At 38.7% G+C, this 25279-nt stretch overlaps 1 pseudogene; it reads right to left on the bottom strand.

The window, feature by feature from the left end:
• The window catches only part of LOC114280084 (perakine reductase-like), a 183300-nt pseudogene that overhangs the window by 24534 nt on the left and 133487 nt on the right, over positions 1 to 25279 (bottom strand).

The following is a 25279-nucleotide window of genomic DNA, read 5'->3' as shown; positions in this document are numbered from 1 at the left end:
AAGGAAGCCCTCGACGATCAACAACTTTTTTGTAAAGGCCAAAGATGAGCAAATCACTCCTACTAGATCAAAACCTAGAGAGAAGGTAGAGTCTAGAGTGAGAGGCTCAACAATGGTGATTTTTAGAAAAGTAAGAGAGAGAAGAGAAAGCAAAAAGTGATTTGAAAAGTCACAATTTCGGGACTTTAACCCAGTCTCCCGCTCGAGCGTAAAACACCCCGCTCGAGCGGCCACTCACAGACTTACGCTCGAGCGGCCAACCTCCCGCTCGAGCGCAGAATGCACTCGCTCAGCACTTTTGCAGAACCAGACCTCCGCTCGAGCTCCCAACCCTACGCTCGAGCGTACAACACTGCACAACAAATACTGGATGGGTGTATTCCACGCTCGAGCGCCAACATCTACGCTCGAGCGGACAGGCCAAAAATCTGGGCAACTAGTTTTGGTTTCTAAACTCAACCAACCTGAAACAAACCCACCCAACACATCCCATAACTCAAATATGAAGTAAAGAGGATGCAAACAAGATAATAGTCAACTACCAACATCTACAGACACAAGTCTGGATCACTATACAACAAGGGTAAACCCGAGATCGCTATAATTAACTAAAGGTAGTCTTCTTCAATCCAGAAGCCAAACCCTCCCAAGCTAAGTCCTTGGAGGTAGTTTATCACCTGAACCTGAAAATGATGTTCCCATAAAGGCTGAGCCACAGCCCAGTAGAAATATACTAAACCACATATAAGCAATGAATAAAGCAATAGCATCCAACAGATGGTTAACCAAGATAATCAATTACTTCATTTTACAGCCTCATGACACTATTGTCTAAGATACGTTTTACTTTCCAACTTTATCATCATGGCTCAGAACCTGGCCAAACTTACAACAGTGAATTATATATATCATATTCACATTCTTCCAATATCAACAAACAAATGAGACTCAAGCTCAAATCAAAACACTTCGTACTTCCAGATTGATACACATTTTAGTGCTGTATCAATAAAAACACTTCAATATAAATAAGCACACAAAAAAGTGATGCTAATGGAGTCCATCCCCTATCTCCTCCCAAACAAAATCCGATTTAGAGGTCCATCCCCTATCTTCCCCTAAACCGTGGAGTACATCCCCTATCTCCTCCCACACACAAAACAATGTATGCAAATGCAATGCTCAATCAATACACGTATTTTCTGTATCAATGCAATAGTCAAAATTAATGACTTAACCAATGTGATTAGTTTCAGTTATTCCTAATCCACATGCAATGTCTACAACAATCACGACTATCCTCCACCGATAGCCCAAAACAGTTATTTCTAGACTGGAAATAAATATATCAACAATTCAATGGGCGAGTGATTTACATTATCCAACTACACCATTTAAGCAATAAATTTCCCAATTTCATGAATTTAACCAAATTCCCCAATCCCCTTAAATTAATTATACAAATTAATTAATTTAAACAACTAGGGTTTTCCCAAAATTATCAAAGTAACCCCAACTTATCAAAATACCAAAACTTAGAACAAAACTTATAAAATGGAGTAGGAAATCCCTACCTCGAAGAAAACAACCCAAATGGAGAAGACATAGATGATACCCAAATACCAAAGTGCTCCAAATCGCCAACTATTCAGATTAAATGGAAGCCCTCGACTCACTCTATCTTTTTAATGAAGGATCTAGGGTAGAAACACTCCCTAAGTGGATCAAATCTAAGAGAGAAGGTGAGTAGGGAGAGAGAGAAGTCGGACCTAGGGTTTGGAATCAAAAAGGAGATGAAAAAGGCTGATCAAAACCCGCTGCTGCGTATATAAACTGGACAGGCTCGCTCGAGCGAAGCCTTTGTCGCTCGAGCGACCAGACACAGAAAAGCTACGCTCGAGCCAAGGAAACCTTGCTCGAGCCGACAACCCAAAAGCTCGCTCGAGCGAAATAAATCTTGCTCGAGCGAAGAACTCAATCCCTCAGGTCTGTAACCAGACACATGCTCGAGCGAAGGAACTCTCGCTCGAGCGAAGAACGAACTAACTCGCTCGAGCGAAGAAAAGCTCGCTCGAGCCAAAAACCTCTGCTCTCAGGCCTGACTACAAAACGCAATCCTCGCTCGAGCGAATAAACCCTGGCTCGAGCGACGAACCAAAACAAAGAGCTCGCTCGAGCAAAGAACTTCTCGCTCGAGCGAAGGGTCAAAATTCTGGGCAGCAACCCTTTGCTCCCAAGCTCAACCAACCTGCTACAACCTGCCCATTGCATCCCCCAACTCAGAAATACGAAATTAAAGGACGGTAACAGTCATAATACAATGGCAGGAGCTACGGAACCTAAGTCCGGATACAATAATCAAATGGGAAAAGACCGGGGTCGCTATAGTAGCGAACCAAGAATTAGAACCATAAGAGTCAGAGTTCTCTTTTGGGGGGGGGTGTGGTGCTTTGGGATATTCAGTTGCGCCGGCTGTTACATGATTGGGAGGTGGCTCAGATGTTGGAGTTGTGGGGTTTTTTGTATAAAGAACCGTAGGATATTCAAACGATAAGTTAATCCCTGGCCAATCCCATAGAAGGGATGGGCCCCTTTGCTCAACTTCTAGTACCAAAAAAACAAAAGGCCCCCCGACTTTGGGATGCCTATAAGAGAAAGGCTCCTTAGAGATTATCCAGAAAATCACCCTTCTTTTAGAGAGAGCTAATCATACCCATAGGGGGCCCGGGGCGAGTCTAGCGCTTAATCAAGCACTTTCTATCTATCTTTCATATTGAGTGCTCTTAGAGGTGCATGCCTTGACCCCTTTGCGGATGCCACAACACAAGCTTGACTTGTAATTGAATCTCCAAATCATCTTTGTCCTCGCTTAGACCCTTATTGATTAGATCAGGGCACACTGCCACTTTTATCACCAAGCTGACCCTGGATAGGCTTACCATCCCATGGAGTAGGAATGGCAGAGTGACCCAGAATTAGAATATGCACCATAACACTTCGTCTACTCTCCTCTTGTATAGTTGATCGAGAAGTATATTTGTATGTCTACTATAGTCTATTTGAATTGTTCCTACCCTTTCTTGTCTGGAATCAAATGAAATTGTTGAACCTATGTAGTGGGTAAGGAATCCCCATTTTATTAGCGGAAGACAAGAGTTATCAGCCCTCTCGTGTGAGATCACGTTTGTTTCGAGTTTCTTGCTCTCCATTAGCAGCGGGAAATGAGTCTATCTATCTGCCTAGCTTTGGTAGATTTCCCATAACGCAATCCACAGAAATTCCACGAATCCCTTGGTGGATAAGTCCGATGACTCAGCATCAGTACGGAATTAGTTTGAGTATTGTAAGTTTACTATAGGTTATATCATGAAAATGCCAAATAATCAAATACCAACAGACGACGTTTTATTTACAATAAGTAGTGCTATTTCTTTAAATGATTCTCTTGGTAATGCCAATCCTAACATGGATGTATATAATGAGTGCAAGTCGACTAACGTGTGGAACACCTATTCCGTAACCATAGAATATCATTTGTTACTGATCTCACATCGAGTTATCCGCAAACGTACAAGTCCTATAGGTGTAAATAGCATGGCCGTACCTCACTACATACGACTTTCTTGCTCTGAACAACTTCTCAAAGGCTTTCTCTGCTTGACAAAATGAGAATGCTTTTAGAAAGATCGAATGCAAGGTTTGAGGAAAAGACATAGACTGAGAAGTAGGAAGCAGTTAAAGACCATTGCAGTCAAGGTTTCAAAAAGCGGTGCTACGTAATGGTTGCGGCTGTTACATAACAATTACGGCGGTAGGCACTACGCTTTACACCCCAAGCGTAACGGCCGTAACGGCTCGTTACACACATTTACAATATTTTGAACAGCTTTCTTTAATAATAAAAAAAAAGGCTTAGAAAATATACATTATGTACATTCTGCAATATTCAGTAGCTCAAAAATAATTTTTGTTTAAGTCTCAATTTTTATTTTTGTAATCATTTCGTTTAATAATTGTAAACATGTTTTATTTAGTTAGTTCAGGAATTGGCCAAAAATAATTCTGTAGACATTTAAAATCAATTTTTCTTAAAAAATAAATAAAAATAAGAGGTACAATATGGATTTATGACATATAAAGTCATTAACTATTGAAATAAAATGTAATAAGCTCTTTTTTATAGTGATTTAAAAATATGAAATATATTGGATCATATTTAAAAATTAACAAACATTGATCAAAATCTATTTTAAACCCCAATAAATGTGATTTTGAATATATATATATATATATATGCATATCGTGTAACTTTCTTTCAAATTGTGTGAAAAATAAAAAAAATCATAGTTCCGATTACCACAACCATTACGCTACGGCCTTTACACCCCACAACTGCAATCACACCAGCACCACCACAACTGCTTTTTGAAACCTTGATTGTAGTGATAGCCTTTGAAGAGAACTTGTTTAGTAAGACACCTCCGAGGGACAAAATTTTGAATGCCATTTCTGAATAGACAATCATAATCATCTCTATTGAAAGCCTTACCAAAAAGAAATCCGATCCCATATCCACAACCTTTACATCTCCCATAGCTTCCCACATCTGTTGTAAACGATCACACATAAATGGAAAGCTAACGGACTTATCTGACAATTTTACAATCAGCGCATTCCACAAGAGTACCATTCTTTTTATGAAAAAGAACAAAAGAAAAGAAAATCAATAAGACAGTTGTCTATATTGTCAAAAAGAAGAAGAAGAAAAAAAAAAAGAAAAAAAAAACTATGGCATCCCATTAGGCATTGGTTTTTTTGGGATTTTTTTTCAACTTTTTATCTACTTCAATAATGATTCAAGATTTTTACTTTTTAGGTTCATCTAAACGAGACAATCTTTACAAAAAATAAAAATGAAAAAGAAATTTTTTGAAAAAAAATACACTATGGACGAAAAAACCAATGCTTGATTAGTACTTTTCAAAAAAAAAAAAATGCCTAAAAAGTTGGTTTTTTTTGGGGGGGGGGGTTCTTCAATAGAGTTTAAATATATTATAAATGATGGGGCCAGGCTAGAATTACTCATGCCAAGCCCATCCCAAAAAGTAAACAAGCTCAAAATCTTAGCTTTACTCATGGGCCAAATATCTATCTCAAGCCATAGAATGGGTTGGGCTGGTTGGGCCATCAAGCCCATAACCACCTTAGCCTGATGGATTTAAAAAGTACATTAAAAAAAAACAACTAAAGTTGAAAAAAGTTCAATAAAAACCAAAAAAAAAAAAAAAAAAAAACACAACCAAAAAAAGAAAAAGCCAACTTATAACTACGAACTAGACTTGAGGTGCATTGGTAAATGGCAAATATAAACAAAAAACTTACAGTCTCCTCTATAGGTACTGATGTGTCAATCCGGTGTACGTAGTAGAGATCAATGTAGTCCACACCAAGGCGCTTCAAACTAGCCTCACAACAAGATCGCACATATTCAACAGTATCCTTCACCACAACTTTAGTAGGTTCCTTTTTGACAATTCCAAATTTTGTAGCTAACTGAACTTTTTCTCGAGGCAAATCCTTCAATGCCTAAAGATATTAGGATCAACAATTGAAATATCACACAAAATTTCCAAAAAAGCATATTCATTTTTTCTTTGGAAAATAGCCAACAAGTCTCTCTTTGGTTTGATTTTTAGAATAAATTTTCTGAAAAAGAAAAATTCAAATAATCTAAAAACTAATTTGGCGTAAAAAATAAAAAATACTCATCATTTTCACATGGTTTTATCTTTGGGGAGACAAAAATATTCTTTGAAAATTTGAAAATACCTTTTTGGTGCTTATTTTTGTCAGACTAGCTTCTATTTTATTCAAAAAAAATTCAAAAAATAGATTATGAAAGTGAAACAAAATTTTCCAGTTAAACTTTGATTGTATTTGTATGTATCATATTCTACATATTTATTTGTTTTCCCTTTTCTGATTGATAAGAACAACAACATTTATAGTTATAGTCATACCCAAGTAAACCCCCAAAACAAAAAGTATTAATATCCTCCTTGAATAATTCATTTCTTGTTCAACAAACTATGAAAAGAGAACACTATCTCCCAAATGTAGTCTCCACTCTATAGGTGGTGTTAGTTCAAGTCTTATCTATCTGATCAATCTATAACACATCTTATTCAATGATGCAAGAAAAATAACAACAACAATCAAATCAAGTATACTACCGAAACCTTTCAAAAAGTTAGTGGAGTCTCCACTCTAAAGGTGTGAATACAAAACATTCATCATCAGGTATTATCTTTTTCAGATCAGTTGAAAATGAATCCCATTCAATGATGCAAGAAAAATGACAACATTAATAATCAAAGAAGTATAGCTCCAAAACCTTTCAAAATCGAACTTTTTTCCTTTTCCTTTTTTGGACTCATAGCACAAATACTTCTAAAGGAAAATTGTATCTATATTGTATTGGAACAATTTTCTGTGAACAATAAACAAATTGAAACAAATTAAACAAATAAAAATAAATTACTTATAGAATTTATTTACCGAACTGAATTTAAATTTGAAAGATCAAATCGAGTGTGTGACACTCTGTCCTTAAGACATATTCATCCAGCTACGGTGCTTATGGACAAATGGTGTCTATCTCTCAAGATACAATGATCTTCACAAATTGTAGTAGCACTCCAAACAATTTATTCGGCGAACCAAACCTAAGTTCTATACTCTCAAATATTTCTCCTAAAATAATATGAAGAATAGATAATGCAAAAGAGCACAAAGGAAGGCAAGAAGAAGTATTTCAGATTGAACAAAAATGCTGGAAGATGGTATATTTTTATAGGGCCGAATAGGTATGAATTCAAACCTAAATAGGTATGATTTCAAACTGGACAGGTGCAAAACCTATATGAACCCAGTTTTGAACCTGTTGAAAGACCCGAATCTATTTGGACTGGTAAAAAATCTATTCGGTTCAACTAAGCAGTTACTGGCAGTTTTATAAATTGTAAAAATAGTTGGGAAATTAGTGGAATTCAAATCTGAAAAGAGGCACAAATTTTGGACAAAAATTTGAATTCAAATTCAAATCACATTGGCACAAAATTTAAATTAATTTTTCCCGCAAGAAATTTGGAAAAAAATTCAAATAAATTTTGTCCAAAAAATTAATATTAGAACCGACCGGACCCACAACCCACACCCACGCCGGGCATGGCACGGCTTAGCTTGGCTCGGCTCGGCCGATTAGATGGACGGCGGTGCGCACGTACGTGTGTGGTGGTTTGGGCTAAGGTTCACTTTGTCCATAGCTTCTCCCTTTTGCAAACTTGGGGTGCCCCTTGGTGCCCAACCCAAGTGTTGCCACCTAGAACTTATATACATACATAAGTTCTCTTCAAGTTTCAATGTGGGACAAGCCTTATAAGGAAACCCACATTAATTTCTTTAATTTCCTATTCCACGAACCCGAAAACGACGTCAACTTCCCATTCACTCATAAATGATTTTGACGAACTGTCTTCACCGTGTGACTTACCATGCGGCAGGGAACACGTCACCTCTTCGGACCCACCCCAAAAGACGTTTGGGACCCACTCAATTTTGGGCTCAAAGTTGGCCCAAAATAAGCCTATAAAAACCAATTTTCCAACAATCCCCCACATGAATGAAATTTGACGGAGAGAAAATGCAACAATATGATCTAATTACAAAGAGTACAAAAATTGGAAATATTCTGCAAAGGATAGGCAGTTTTTGGCTTTGAACCTTCCCTTGTGAGACACTATTGGATTTACTAGCTAACTAGTGAACATGATGTCTTGAACTGTTCAGCTGTTTGTGTAAACTAAGACAATAGAACTTACACAGTATATTACCAGACACAGTTTAGTTCTTACTATTGTGTTCATTTTGGCCCTGAATAACCTGGTCTTTCATGAGTGCTTTAGAAAATTGTAGCCCTTCACAAATCTCATAGAACTGGCCCAGTTCACACTCATATAGGTGATTCTTATGAAGAGTATCGTGCCATACTCCACTAGGTATACCTAGATATAAGAATCATTAAAAGTATTACTTAACCTAAAACGCTGCAGACATCACTATTTCATCATAGAAATAGGTAGGAGTTTGATTTCCCAGTGATCCTTCTAAGTCATACACAACTTGGTGGTCCCTTTGAACCTAGATCTTGGGATCTCCAGTCAACTAGGTTGGGTTACCATTGTGGCTTATTTAATAGGCTTAAGTCTCATTCTGCTCGATGAATTCTCAACTAACTCTCTTGTTAACCCTTTGGTTAGTGGATTTGCTATGTTGTCTTTAGACATCACATATTCAATGGAAATAATTCCATTAGAGAGTAGTTGTCTCACGGTGTTATGTCGACGACGAATGTGTCGTGACTTACCATTATACATATGACTCTGTGCTATACCAATTGCAGATTGACTATCACAATGTATGCATATAGTAAGCATCGGTTTTGGCCACATTGGAATATCTTCAAGGAAGTGGCGAAGCCATTCTGCCTCTTCCCCAGCTTTCCTTAGCAATGCAAGTCTGTTTGGAAGATTTCCAAGATACAGCTGCACCACCAAGAGTAAAAACATACCCACTGGTGGATTTTGAGTCTCTAGTATCCAATATCTAATTTGCATCATAGTATCCTTCAAGTACTAACCCAATGTTACGAGTAAATCTAAGGTATCTTAGAACCCTTATAATTGCTTTCCAGTGTTCTACTCCTGGATTACTCGTATATCAACTTAATTTACTTACTGCATAGGCTATATTTGGGCGAGTGCAATTCATCAAGTACATTAAGCTTCCAATAATTTGGGCATACTCTAATTGAAAATACTTTCCTGTACATTTTTAGAAAGAAACAAATTAACATCCACATGTATTCTAGCAAGATGATCATTATCTTTACTAAATTTGTCAAATATTTTCTCAATATAAAGTGACTGTGACAAAGCATAACCTTCTGATGTTTTGGTAATTTTCATACCAAGAATTACATCAGCAATCCCCATGTCATTCATGTCAAAATGTTTATTCAACATTTTCTTGGTAGTTTTAATCATTTCATTATTACTACCTATGATGAGCATATCATCCACATAAAGACATACTATAACATAGCCTTTGTCTGTCTTTTCAATATAAACACATTTGTCATATTCATTAATTTTGAAACCATTTGACATCATTGCCTTGTCAAATTTCTAGTGCCATTGTTTTGGCGCTTGTTTTAAACCATATAATGATTTAACCAATTTACACACTTTCTTTTCTTTTCCTGGAATAGGAAATCCTTTTGGTTGTTCCATGTAAATTTCTTCATCTAACTCACCATTTAAGAAAGCAGTTATCACATCCATTTGATGAATTTCTAGATTGTACAAAGATGCAATGGCAATTAGCATTCTAATGGATGTTATTCTGGTAACTGGTGAGTATGTGTCAAAGTAATCAAGACCTTTGTTTTGTCTAAAACCTTTGACCACAAATTTTGCCTTGTATTTGTCAATTGATCCATCCTCTTTCATTTTTCTTTTGAAAATCCACTTGTACCTAGGAGGTTAACAACCTGGTGGCAGATCCACCAATTCCCAAGTGTGATTTTGGATTCAACTTCACTATTTACAGCTTCTTTCCATAAAGGAGCCTCAGGACTAGACATAGCTTCGTTAAAAGTTAAGAGCTCATTTTCTAACAAAAAAGTTAGAAAATCTAGACCAAAAGATTTTGAGGTTCTAGCACGTTTACTACGCCTAGGTTCCTCTTGTTCTTGATCATGTTCTTGATCTTGACTAGTAATAGCATCATGAGATCTTTTATTAGTACTAATCTCTTGTCCAGTCTTGTTTAGAAATACATGTTTAAAAAATGATGCATTCCGAGATTCAATAATAGAATTTACATGCATTTCGGAATGTTCTGATTTATGAATCAAAAACTGATATGCACTACTATTTTTGGTATAACCAATGAAAATGCAATCAATAGTTTTAGGACCTGTCTTCGTCTTTTTAGGACTAGGAATAGCCACTTTAGCCAAACACCCCCATACTTTTAAGTATTTGTAGGATGGTACTCTCCCATGCCATAATTCATAAGGTGTTTGATTCACTTTCTTTCGGGGTACTTTATTTAAAAAATAACTAGTAGAAAGTATTGCTTCCTGTAGACACCCCATTTTTGACCGACCTTAAGACTCAGACGTCACCGATTGAGCGCTTGGTGATATTGCATAATGTGCTCGTTCAGAAGTTTCAGAGTCGCGGCCGTGAGCCCTGCCTCCGGACTTCCGAACCCTCTTCTGTGCCTTGCCTCGGTTTGCGAACCAGACTCGATTTTCTCCGTTTCTTTTCCTGAGGGGAGGGAGAGGTCCCGTAGACCATCTCTCAATGTCCGTAGGCTACACTTCGTGGCCGTAGGCCATTTTGCCCATTTTGGAGTCCGGTTTCCGGTTTTTCGGAATCGTTGGCCGTGTGCCTCGGTTCGGGACCGCCTAACCATCTCCGTTTGCCCTGGTTTTTGGCATACCTCCTATTTACTCCCTTTTGAGGGACACTGGGGTCTGAGAAATCCACTTCGTGGCCGAGTGCCACTTTCGGTGCTTAACAGCCCATTTTCGGGACCCCGAACTGCGCGTTTTGGTCCCCGAACATTCGTTTTGCGACGGTTTTCGTTCATTTTTGGCAGGTACCTCTGTTTTATCACCGGGAAGGTCACTGAAGGGTGGGAGGCCAGTAATTGTTGCAGCAACCAGTTATATATCCTCCGACGCCCTCCGACGCCCTCCGACGCCCGTTTTTCACACTTCCGGGCTAATGTTGAACACCTTGGGGCCACTTTCTTGAACTTTGAACCACATACCTGTGATGTACACACTTGGGAGGATCCTAAAAGTTGGTGGCCGGCCACTAATCTTTCTTGACCCTTTTGAACCCCTCCTTCCGGGCTAATGTTGAACAACCTGGAGCCACTTTCTTGAACTTTTAACCACAGAGTTGTGTTGTACACACATGGGAGGACACCATCATGTGGTGGCCGGCCACTAAACCAGCTTGACCCTTTTGACCCCTAGCCGGCCGACTAGGGGATGTGGCCGGCCGGCCACCTGGAACAAAAATAAGGGGCCGGCCATGTTCCTCTCAATGTCCACTTTACAGCTGTATGGCTGTTTCCCCCAGAAAATATCCCAATCCGGGGGATATTTTGTGGGGGAAAACTTGCCTATTTTCCCCCACCTTTTGCCCCTCCTTTACTCCCTCTTTTTTGTCCATATAACCAGCTGCCAACATGCATTTTAGGGGTTAGAAAAAATTGTCTTCAAGCATATACATTCAAACCTCCCTCTATCTCTCTCATTTCCTCAAAAACATCCAAGTTCTATACTTCATTCCTTCATCACCACCAAGCTCTACCACCACCACTCCATTCCAGCAGCAAGGGGAGGAGTTCCAGCAGCTAAGAGGCAACAAATTTGGTCCAAGAAGCAACCAAAGATTGGTCTACAAGGGTGAGTTGCTATTTCACCCTTTTTGGGCTTAATTTTGCAACTTTTCTTAACCATCTATGCTTTTTGCTTTGAGCTCCGGCCATAACTGAAAGTGGCCTTATTTTGAGCTTATTTTCATGTCTCATTAAGGGCTCAACCCTGTTTGAGCCCTCTATCTTGCACTTGCTTCAATACCCTTCTTAAATACCGTTTTCTTGCATGATATTTTTAGCTCGTGTGTAATCTGTTTTGGAGCATGGTGTAAACTGTAAATAGGCTTATTTTGAGCCCCTCTTCAACATTGAAGAAGGGCTCAACACTGTTTGGGACCTCCATGTTATACTTGCCTTTATACTCCTTTTTTGGTCCCATTTTTGCATGCTATGGAAGCCAATCATGCTTTGGTTTTTGGCCATTTTACAGCACTTAAAATAGTCTCATTTTGGTCCATTCTTCATGTTTTGTTTAGGGCCTTTCATGGTTTGGGACCTCCATATGCCGCTTCATGTTATACCTCTCTTTTGGTCCCCATTCTTGCATGTTTTGTTAGCCTATCATGCTTTTGTTTTTGGCCATTTTACAGTTCTGAAAATAGTCTTATTTTGGCCCATTCTTCATGTTTCATTGAGGGTCTTTGGCCGTTTGCTGAACGCTTTGCATACCTCATGTTATAGCCTCTTTTGAGCCTCATTTTGCATTGCATTTCTAGCATGTTTGTATACTGTTTTGAGGTTTTTACAGTTATGGAAATATGCTTATTTTTGGTCCCTCTTCAATGTTGTAGAAGGGAATTTTTTAGTTTGGGCTATGCATATACCACTTGCCTCTTTGGCCACCTTTTGGTCCATTTTCTTGCATAAGAACTTAGCCTTATCTATGTTTGTTTTTGAGGTTTTTACAGTCCTATGAAAGTGCTTATTTTTGGTCCCTCTTCAATGTTGTTGAAGGGTCCTAACCTGTTTGAGGACAGCAGCTATGAGTTGCTTCTTAATCCCATGTTTAGGGCCATTTTCGCATGCTAATTTTGCCCTATCTTCGCTTGCTGTTTGGCCATGATTTGTACTTTAAAAATGCTTATTTTGAGGCTGCCTTGCTTCTGTCTTTTCATCTCATGTACCAATTATGCATGTTTGGTATAGCTATAGGCCATTTCGGGTGCCTAATTTCGCATTTCGGGAGAGATTCCATGCATCGGGTGTGTTTTCGCCTCATTTCGGGGCTGTTTTCCCCCACATTTCAGTGCTTAAACCCCATTAGCATGCTCATATCACATTTCCATGTCATTTGCATTGCGTATGCCATTGCCTCGGTTTGCGTGCCCGTGTGCACGCATTTCGAGGCACTTCATTTTCATTCATCGGCCTCTTATGTGAGTGTGGCTGAGGCTCTCTCATGTTAGTATAAGTCCATGTTGCATTATATATGCCATTTCCATGCCATTGCATTGCGTATGCCATTGCCTCGGTTTGCGTGCCCGTGTGCACGCATTTCGAGGCACTTCATTTTCATCCATCGGCCTCTTATGTGAGTGTGGCTGAGGCTCTCTCATGTTAGTATAAGTCCATGTTGCATTCTATATGCCATTTCCATGCCATTGCATTGCGTATACCATTGCCTCGGTTTGCGTGCCCGTGCACACGCATTTCGAGGCACTTCATTTTCGTCCATCGGCCTCTTATGTGAGTGTGGCTGAGGCTCTCTCATGTTAGTATAAGTCCATGTTGCATTCTATATGCCATTTCCATGCCATTGCATTGCGTATGCCATTGCCTCGGTTTGCGTGCCCGTGTGCACGCATTTCGAGGCACTTCATTTTCATTCATCGGCCTCTTATGTGAGTGTGGCTGAGGCTCTCTCATGTTAGTCTAAGCCCATATCATATTTCCGTGTCATTTGCATTGCGTATGTCATTTTCTCGGTTTGCGTGCCCGTGTGCACGCATTTCGAGGCATCTCATTTTTACAGCATAGTGCATACTAGGTTGTATCTCAGATCGCATTCAGTCATTTTCCTCAGTTTGCGTGCCTGTGTGCACGCATTTCGAGACATCTCATTTTCATGACATTGTGTATGTTAGGATCGTATCTTAGTCGCATTTCATGCATGTCATGCATATTGCATCGTGTTCAGGATAGGAGTTAGCCCGGGTACGGGAAACGAGGTGCATTTCGTACTCCGAGTGACGAAATGTATCTCAATTCCCCAGTCACCGACACTCCGGATCATCCATGAGGGAGTTAGGTCTCGTTGTGTTTTCATGTGCATTCATCCCATATTAAATTATGCAATTCGACTCCACGGCCATCATGCCTCGATATGCGTGATTGGTGGCACGAGGATCGAGGCATGCATATATCCGTAAAAATACATTGCTATGCCCCTTTCCTGTTCTCTGTTGCAACAAAATGAAGAATCAGTAACTTTTTGGAGTTTGGCGCGCATTTCAAGAAAAGGTGTAAACAGAAGCTAATTGGGGCATCCCGGTGGATTTCCGCGCAAGGCAGCCCAAATGTACATCATCCACCAGAAGCAAGGCAGTCCCTGGCTTGCATGCCAGTTTTATTTATTTTCTTAGTTAATTCATTAATTAATTAGGAATTTGTATATTATTCGGACTGTATTATTTGGACTGTAATATTCTTTTATTTGGGATTGTATTATTTATTTGGACCCTCTGCGCGAGGGCACAACTGTAATAAGTGTGCGTGTGTGTGTTGTATGTCTTCCAACCCCACGTCTTTCTCCCTTTTATTTACTCGCTTTTGATGGTTAGATTAGGGCATGTTTAAATTAGCATACAGTATGACAGCATGTTTGTATCATTCATCCGTATTGCATGCATCGGGCTCGGCGCATCATACTAACTGCATTTGTATTTCAATTCCAAGTTGAATACATGTTAGCTGTAGCATTCCATATGCCATGTTTAGAATAGCCGAGCCTGCTATAGGTTGCATTTTTGCATGTGTTGCATTAGGCATTTCTGTATACTTAGGATCATGCATGATTTCTAATGTAGTCTCTTTTTTTGGCTTGGAGTACTCGGTGAGTTTTATGCTTTAGCATCCTCGCATGCGTGTGAGTGACTGCCATGATAACATGCTTACCATGAGGCTATTTGCTTATGTGATATAACTGCCTGAATGCCTGTGGGTGAAGGTTGGGTTACTTAAATTGGAATAAATCATCAAATGTTTTAAGCCTACTTACGAGTAGCAAACCACCTTTCAAAAATAAACATAAAATGTTTTGTTCCAATTCGGGCAACCCAGTCTATACTTATATGCTGTATGCATCACATAGTAACCTAGGCTAATAACCGGAATAAGAACACACAATGTTTTCAAAAATAGATATCATGGTTAGTAGAGGCCGATCTTTGATCGGGCGAACGGGGGTGCTCACGAAGTGACCTTCCCCAATCGTACCCAAGTTCCCGAGCCGAGGCAACTTTGGTGATGACGGACACGTGGCCTTTGGCACCGAGTCAGGGTTTCCTAAATTTCCCAAAATAAAATATTTAGGTGGCGACTCTGTATCTGGCAAAGTAGTCCATGTTTGGCACTTCTTTCAAAAAATCTGTTTTCTCAAAACGATTTGCCGGATTTGGACTCTTTGGTTCAGACTTAGAACCGTGACTACGAATCGAGTCCGAGCTGTAGCGAGGTCCCCCGCGGGCTTGTTACACTTCCCCCCCACACGTTCTGAGGTAATCCAGAACTTATTAACATGGTATTCATAATTTCTTTTAAAGTCCTATTTTTCCTTTCAGTAATTCCATTTTACTGAGGTGAGTAAGGAGCGGTGGTTTGATGAATTATTCCATGTTCTTTACAAAATTCACCAAAAGGTGATTCATATTCACCACCTCTATCAGTTCTAAGTTTCTTAATTTTCTTACCAAGTTGATTTTCAACTTCATTCTTATATTCAATGAAAGTTTTCAAAGCTTCATCCTTGATTCGAATTAAATAAACATCACTATATCTAGTATAGTCATCTATAAAAGTGATAAAAAAAAAATTTCCCACCTCTACTTTGAATTGATTTAAAATCACAAATGTCACTATGAATTAATTCAAGTGGTTCCGTACTTTTTTCAATTGTATGAAAATGAGTTTTGGATAATTTTGTCCCAACACAAATTTCACATTTATGATTTAAATCAATGTCAAATTTAGGTAAACATTCCATATTAATTAATCTATGCAAAGATCCATAATTAACATGCCCAAGTCTACCATGCCATAAATTTGAAGACTTAAGCAAGTAAGAAGAAGATGTATTTTTATTAATAACAAAGGGTACAACAGTCATTACATTCATTTTGAAAAGGCCATCAGTCATGTAACATTTTTCTACATACATCCCGTTTTTGGTAAGTACAAACACGTCACTTTCAAAAACTAGCCTAAACCCATTTTTACTCAACAAAGATCCGAAAACAAGGTTCTTGCAAATGTCCGGTACATGCAGCACATTGTTGAGAGTGAGTTCCTTTCCAGATGTCATCTTCAGAATAATCTTTCCTTGTCCTTCAACTTTAGAAGTCGAGGAGTTGCCCATAAAAAATTGTTCACCATTGTCCACTACTGAATAAGATGTGAACATCTTTTTGTCGACACAGATGTAGTGAGTAGCACCAATATCCACCCTCTATTCTTTAGGATTTCCAACAAGGTTTGCCTCGGAAACAACTGCAGAAAGATTTATGTTATCGACCCCATTGGAAATTTTGTCTATTTCGGTCATATTGGCTTGAGCAGGCTTCTTGCTTGATCTTCCTTTGTTTTTGCGTTTGCTACGGCAATCTTTGGCCCGATGTCCCTCTTTGTCACATATGTAACATTTGCCATTAAACTTATACTTCTTATTTCCTCCCCCCCTCCCCCCCTCCCCCCCCCCCCTTTAGAGCCTTGTGTAGAACTTTCTCCAGAAAACTTTCGTTTCTTTGCTTTTGGAGCATTTTCCACCACATTTGCCTTAGACTCCATTAGATGCTTACCAGCCCGTTTCTCTGATTTGCTGTTGTCCTCTTCAATCCTCAAACGCACAATCAATTCCTTTAAAGGCATTTCTTTGTGCTTGTGTTTGAGGTAGTTCTTGAATTCCTTCCAGCCTTGTGGTAATTTTTCAATTAAGGCAGCAACCTAGGAGGATTCACTGAGAGACATGCCTTCTGCGTGAATGTCATGCAGAATGAGTTGGAGATCTTGAACTTGGCTAATCATAGTTTTAGAATCAACCATAATAAAATCCAGGAATTTGCCAACCACAAATTTCTTTGAGCCAACATCTTCTGTTTTGTACTTTTTCTCCAAAGACTCCCAAAGTTCCTTTGCCGTTTTGATAGGACTGTAGACGTTGTACAATGTATTGTCAACTCCATTCAAGATGTAGTTTCGGCAAAGGAAATCAACATGTTTCCAGGCATCGACCGCAGTAACCATTTGCTGGTCGGTTTCATCCTCTTTCAGAGTAGGAGCATCCTCACGGAGAAAACGAGCCAAGTTCAGAGTTGTAAGATAAAACAGCATTTTCTGCTGCCATCTTTTAAAATCAGTTCCTGAGAACTTCTCTGGCTTTTCACCGTGATTAACTGGCACAATCACAACATGAGAGAGGGTTGGCGCTATTGTAGCCACCATACTAGTACTTGTTTGAGCATTAGTTCGATCAATTTCAGTAGCCATGAATTCTAAATTATAAAATTTTATACTACACAGAAAATTTAAACCAAAACCACAAAATTAAATTCTATTAAAATAAAAGAAACAAGAATTGTAACTTTTATTTTCCAATAATTTGAAAATAAAATAAAATTTTATTTAACCAAATTAATTCCACACAAAAAATTAAATTTCTATAATACTTCAATAATTAAAATACTGAAACAGAGTTTTAATTAATGAACAGTCAGAAATAATTTCTGAAAACCAAAATTAATTTCTAACAAACTTCACAAATAAATATTTTGAATTGTTAATTGCACCAGTATATTACAACTAGTTGTCAAAGAAAATAGACAGTATATAACTACTATCTGTCAAATAGTATATTACAACTATTTGTTTTTCCAACCAAAATATTATTTTGTAAAACTACAGAAAATAATTTCCGTAAGAAGAAGAAAGAGAAAAGGAAACAAACAAAAAATTATTTATAAATAGAATTATTCGAATCTGTCTTAAGATTGTTGGAACAATCTTCTGTGAACAATAAATAAATTGAAACAAATCAAACAAATAAAAATAAATTACTTACAAAATTTATTTACCAAACCGAATTTAAATTTGAAAGATCAAGTCAAGTACATGACACTTTGTCTTTAAGACAGATTCACACCTCTACAGTGCTTACGGACAAATGACATCTATTTCCTAAGATACAATGATCTTCACAAATTATAGTAGCACTCCAAACAATTTGTACAGCAAACCAAACCTAAGTTCTATACTCTCAAATAAATCTCCTAAAATAATATGAAGAATAGATAATGCAAAGGAGCACAAAGGAAGGCAAGAAGAAGTATTTCGGATTGAACAAAAATGCTGAAAGATGGTATGTTTTTATAGGGCCGAACATGTATGAATTCAAACCTAAATAGGTATGATTTCAAACTGGACAGGTGCAAAACCTGTATGATCCCAGTTTTGAACTTGTTGAAAAACCCGAATCTGTTTGGACTGGTAAAAAATTTGTCTGGTTCAACTGGGTAGTTATTGGCAGTTTTATAACTGTAAAAACAGTTGGGAAATTACTGGAATTCGGATCTGAAAAGAGGCACAAATTTTGGACAAAAATTTGAATTCAAATTCAAATCACATTGGCACAAAATTTAAATTAATTTTTTCCGCAAGAAATTTGAAAAAAAATCAAATAAATTTTGTCCAAAAAATTAATATTAAAACCGACCCGGCACGTCTTGGCCCGGCCGGCGACACGTGTGGTGGTTTGGGCTAAGCTTCACTTTGTCCATAACTCCTTTCTTCTACAAACTTGGGGTGCACCTTGGGGCCCAACCCAAGTGTTGCCACCTAGAACTTATATACACACATAAGTTCTCTTCAAGTTTCAATATGGGACAAGCCTTATAAAGAAACCCATATTAATTTCTTTAATTTCCTATTCCACGAACCCGAAAACGACGTCAACTTCCCATTCACTCATAAATGGTTTTGACGAACCATTTGCACCGTGTGACTCACCATGCGGCAAGGAACACGTCACCTCTTCGGAGCCACCCCAAAAGACGTTTGGGACCTACTCAATTTTGGGTTCAAAGTTAGCCCAAAATAAGCCTATAAAAACCAATTTTCCAACATATTGTACCCATATTGGATACCGAAACTCCTCAGATATTGGCGGTTACGTATCCAATACTTCCTAATTCGTATCTAATATTTGATGCCAATTTTGAGAAGTATTGCGTATTTTCTGGATAATCTAGGTCACACATCCAAACTATTATGAAACTAAAATTGTAATAATTTTGCATATTATTAGAGTATAATTGTTAAAATAGATACATGAATAATTTTTCAATATTTTCTAATTTCTTACCCAAGAAGTAAATGTAGGAAAAAATGGGACTTTGGTGACTTTGATTCTAGATTCTTTGTAACAAGATCTCTGTACCACAAAAAAGGAATGACCAAAAATCATTAAGAATTAAGTGAAAAATTGTCTCATAAAGTTGGTGTAACCATGAGGGACACATGGTTTTGGAAGCCATAAGTCTTGCCAAATATGCCTATATAAGGGCATGCTCAACATTGTGAATATTATCACAAAATATACGAAGTTCTCTATAACGCCCCGAAATAATTACAATAACTCAACCCAATCACAATTAACGCAAGACCATATAATCAAAATAATAAACTTTTATTAACCTGAATTGATATGCAAAAGTGACACATGCGATATACATTCATAAATAGTTCATCCTGAATCTACAGCATGTGCAACAAGTAGTAAGGAGGAATGAAAGCTAAACAGGTATTAAATCCCCTAAAGGCTTACGTCTTTCCAAGTATTAACTTGGTTACAACAAAAGTGAGACTAGCTCAATACAAATAAAGCGCATGGCTATACAAAAGAAAATACAACAAAAGGAAGCCCCTTGATACAAAGTCCCTCCAAGCTATTGCCTTGGTGGAGGCATATCACCAACACCTAAAAATGGTTTTCCCCAATAGGGTCAGCCAAAGCCCAGTAGAAACAATCCAACATAATATATCGATCTTAACAAAGATATAAGTATAATGTACATATACGATGCCTGTAACAAAACATTCATATCCTACATGATTATAGAGTGCCAAATTTCATAACTCAATCCATTTTCCTTTAATTTGTTTCAAGTTAATTCATTTCATCTCAATTCATGAGTCGACCTTTATTATCTTTTAAACAACCCAACTGAGATTAAAACTCAATCGTTCTCAAATCAGCACAACTATCACACAAGCACTTCAATTTGCCATTTTACGAAAATTTCGTCCGCGAGATAGGCACCCACGTACACGTGCGGTTTCAGGACTTTCACCCTGGACACACAGGCCAACTTAATTCAATAGAGTCCATCCCCTATCTCCTCTCAAACATGGAGTATATCCCATTTCTCCTCTCAAACATTATACATATACAATGTATTAATACATAGTCATATTTAATGACAACCAACAAGATATTAGTTTTAATTCACCTAATCCTCATGCAATTTCTACAACAATCATAGCTATCCTTCACCGATAGCAACATATAGATATTTCTAAACAGATATTCAATCTTTAGACATATAATTCATTCAAATTCCCATAGGTGTGAGGTAATACATATCTAACTCCACCATTACATTTACATTATCAATTTCACTTATTTATACAAAATAAATATTTGAAATATTTTAGGGCAAACTTCCATCTTTCCCAAATATCAACTCAAATGCCAAAATCAACTATTGCGTCACGATATCATCTCATTTTCAAACCCCATAACCATTTATATCGCATTCACTAGAAACCCCTCTTTTGATTTTATATCGCAAACCCTAAATTTGTCCAAAGTACCCCCAAACCCCACCATTGTTACACAACAACCAATAACTAAGTTAAAAACCATATGAAAGTGTAGAAAATCCCTACTTCAAAAAGAGAAGACAAGCCAAGCAAGGATGAAACTTCAAAGATGCTCAAACCCAACTCTATTCTGATCAAAACGAAGATCTTGAGATGCTCACTCTTTTAAACAAAGGAGAATGGGTGAAGAAATCACTAGAACTAGGTGAAAATGTAGAGAGAGAGTGTTTTAGAGAGAGAGGGTCTCAACTTTAGGGTTTAGAAAGCAAAGATCTGAAAAAGTGATGTAAAAAGTCACTTTCATGAACTGATATACGCACAGTCCGCTCGAGTGCAAGAAGTGACGCTCGAACGTCAGACACAATAAGTTGTTTCGCTCGAGTGCAAGAAGTGCCGCTCAAGCGCCAAGGCACAATGAAAGAGACGCACACCGCTCAAGCGCAAGAAGTGACGCTCGAGCGTAGAAAACACACATCCAGTAGTTTTACAGACATTTGACTAACCACTCGAACGCAAGAAGCAGCCGCTCGAGCTGAGCCCGCTCAAGCTTAGAAAGACCCGCTCGAGCGTAGAATACACTCTCCCAGTAGTTTTGTAGGCCTGCAAAAGTACTAAGAGTTTTCAAAGCCTACTCAAGCGCAAGAAGTGCCACTCGAGCGAAGGAGCAAAATTCTAGGCAACAAGAGTTTGGAAAACAAGCAACCAACCTATCCTAAACACAAACCACAACAATCTAAAGGACAAACTTAAAGGAAAACAAAGGGGAATAAAGGATGAACAACCACTCTAAACCACGAAACCCGAGTCTGAAATACAATAAAGGTCAGGTCAAAACCGAAATCGCTATAATCTCCCCCCTTAAGGAATTTCGTCCATGAAATTTCAAATCAAGTTAAAAGTCATTATTAAACTATTTAAAATAATGATAATCTATCAATTTCAACACCATGACCCATTCTCCGGTCATTCAATGTCATCAACTCGATACACAAGTTCCAATATTAAAAGTACAGTTCGTATATTCCCAAAACATTTACAATGTTCATGATAACCCAAGTTCCCAAAATTTACACAACATATACAATGTTTCCAAAAGTGATACAACACATACAACATTCCTATATTCTCAAACATATACAATGCTTATATTGAATCCATGTTCCCAAAACATAAATGACATATACAATGTTCTCATATTTAATTAACATAACAAAGTTCAATACATATTCAAACATCGACGAACAAGTCCGAATACTTCTCATGGACCTCCAACTCATACTCCCAAGTTTCTTCCTCAACCTCGTGATGTTTCCACAATACCTTAACCAAGGGAATTGTCTTGCCTCGCAAGACTTGGTCTCGGGTATCCAAGACTCTTACCGATCTCTCCTCATACAAGGCATCCTCATCCACCTTTAAGCCGTTCCAATCCAACATGTGCTATGGATCCAACTCATACTTCCGAAGCATACTAATATGAAACACGCCATGAACCCTGGAAAGCTGTGGCGGTAACACCAAACGGTAAGCTACCTTCCCGATCCGTTCAAGGATCTCAAAAGGCCCAATAAATTGGGAGGACAACTTCTCACTCTTCCCAAATCTCATCAAATCCCGCCTAGTGATATCTTAAAAAAGACATGATCTCCCACCTCAAAAGACAAAAGTCTTCTCCTACGGTCGGCGTAACTTTTCTGGCGACTCTGAGCCGTAACTAACCGCTTATGGATAAGTTCCACTTTCTCCGTCATTTCCCGAACCAACTCCTACCCCAACAAAGGTGCATCACCCACCTTGGCCTAACACATCGGAGATCTACATGGTCAACCATATAAGGCCTTAAATGGTGCCATGCCAATAATCGGCTGGAAGCTATTTTTATAGGCAAACTCCACTAAGGGCAGGTGCCTCTCCCACGACCCCTTGAAGTTAAGGACACAACCTTGAAGCATATCCTCAAGGATTTGAATAGTGCACTCGGACTGCCCGTCAGTCTAACAGTAATATGCGGTGCTAAAGGTCAATTTAGTGCCCAAGGCACTTTGTAAGCTCTGTCACAACTAAGCTGTAAAATGTGGATCTCTATTCAAAACAATTATCACAGGGACCTTGTGCAATCTCACTATGTCCCTGATGTAAAGGTCGACAAGATAGTCTACCAAATCACTCACACGCATAGGTAAAAAGTGCGCCGACTTGGTCAACCGGTCAACTACCATCCAAATGGCATCACTTCCCTATTGAGTCCTCAGAAGGCCTACAACAAAATCCATCGTGACACACTCCCACTTCCACTCGGCTACAAGTAAGGGTTGCAACAAACCCGCTGGCCTCTAATTCTTGACCTTCACTTGTTGACAAGTAAGTCACCTCAATACAAACACGGCTACATCCTTCTTCATACCTCTCTACCAAAACTGGCGACTAAGATTGTAATACATCTTTATGCCTCCCGGATGCACTGTAAGGCGTGAATGGTGAAACTCTCAGAGTACTTTCTCTCAGCAAGACTCCGGCACGAAAAGACGGTCACAATATCTAACACTCAAGTCAGGATACACATTCAAGCCCTTTTCCACCTTCCCACTAGAGATCTTCTCCTGGAGGGTTTCTACCTCAAGATCACCCTTTTGCACTTCTAACACTCAATTCACAAGTGAGGGTTATGTAACTACCGTAAACAACATTGCAGTCTCAATGGACTCGCCAAGATGCAAGTCAAACTCACCAAGAGCACCTAGCATCTCCCATTCTCGAATGGCGATACAAGCTACGCTACTAATATATTTTCTACTCAAGGCATTGGCCACAACATTAGCTTTCCTCGAATGATAATACAACTCAAAATCGTAGTCCTCTATGAACTCCATCCACCTCCTCTGCCTCAAATTCAAGTCCTTCTGTATAAACAGATACTTCAGACTCTTGTGATCCGAAAACACCTCAAATTTCTCCCCATACAGATAATGCCTCAAAATCTTCAAGGCAAAGATCACCGCCGCTAACTCTAGGTCATGAGTAGGGTAGTTTCTCTCATGTGTTTTTAGTTGCTGTGAGCCATAGGCTATGTAGCAACCCTCACCTTACTCTTGTCATACTTGCATACATTCATGCATTATCTTGTCTTGTTATGTAGTTTTGCAAGTCTTGCCTTGCCTTGTTTTGTTTAAGTATTGCTTGCATGATTTTGTTCCTTGCTTGGTGTGTAGCCAAGGTCATCTTGAGCTTAGTTCACCTCTGAACCTTTATACTTAGAACTGTTTTGGAACCACTTGGTCGACCCCCATCTTCACCCCGGGGATGTTGCCGAGATGTTTCGCACTTAGTGATCCTTGTCCTTGGGCAGGTTTAGCCTAGACCGAGGTGTGGCACACCCAGGCCAAGGTGTGGTACAGCTTAGTCAAGTGTCGCCCTCCCTAGCCGATGTCTTTGTTACCCTGTTGCCGAAGCTTTGACTTTAGCTGATGTCATTACTTGCCGATGTGTCTTGCCCTAGCTTGTTGCATACGCTTTGTCATAGACTTGTCTTATCAATCAATCACCTTTTGAGTTGAACCAACCCAGTAGCGCCACGTGTCCGAGCTGATTGTTAAGATAGCCGGCAGACCTAGAAACAAATCATTTTTTGTCTCAAATCTTTGCCTTTAGAGAGAGAAGCTCTAGAGAAAGGAGGAGAAGTTCTTGAGTGAGAATAGATCTTCCAAGCTTGATCTTCAAGGTTTGAACCGTTGGATCCGAGTTTTGAGGTTAGAATCTTAACCTACTCTTGTTGTTCTTATTGATCATCTAGCTGCATTGCATGATCGAATCTGTTTTGCATGTCATGCATCGATCTGAAGTTGGTTTCGAAAGAGAAAGATAGTATTCACATGTTCTTGAAGAAAGTCTTGTTTTGATTCGAAAGTTTGCATCAAGAACCATGTTTTTGTGTTTGTTCTTGCATGACCTTTGTATGGGTACCCAGGTCCATGTTTTGAACTTTTGGCATGAAATCTCAGATTTTTGTAACAAGTTATGATCTTGCATTCATCTTCCTCATGATCATGTTCATTATGTTCATCATGTTCTTCAAAGGGAAACCCAGGTTTTCCCGACTTTGCTTTTGAATGAGGCCATCGGGACCACACCTCGGCAAGGAGGTGTGGGACCTCGGCAAAGACCGGATTGGTACCCAGTGTGTTTTCATGAGACGGGAGCAGTGTTTAAACTCCCAGCATGTTTTGCTTTGTTATTGACTTGGATCTGGTGAGAATGCCAGGATCATCTGCATGCATATAAAGCTTGTTTTGAGAATGTGATTGCCATGTGTTTGTAGGTCCTTAATCTTTGCTTTGAGCCTACACCCAAGGAGATCTATGTGAGTGGTATTTTTAATAAAGCTATGTTATACTGTTTTGATAAATCTTGCTTTGCTTTGTTTTGACGAAAGTATTTGTTAAGCGTGAATGAATAGCTCCGTTTTGATGTATCAAGTATAAGCTTTGTTTTGATGTCATTCTTGAAAGTCCCTTGTATTGGAGGACTCTAAACTTTCGCAGTACCAAGTATAAAAGTCCCTTGTACTGGAGGACTCTAAACTTTCGCAGTACTAAGTATAAAAGTCCCTTGTGCTGGAGGACTCTGAACTTTCGCAGCACTAAGTGTAAAAGGATATGGTCCTTTCTTGGAA

This window comes from Camellia sinensis, chromosome 5 (genome assembly GCF_055761805.1).
Source record: "Camellia sinensis isolate YWXY chromosome 5, ASM5576180v1, whole genome shotgun sequence".
In the NCBI taxonomy this organism is placed as follows: Eukaryota; Viridiplantae; Streptophyta; class Magnoliopsida; order Ericales; family Theaceae; genus Camellia; species Camellia sinensis.
This window is presented reverse-complemented; position numbering and strand designations above follow the sequence as displayed.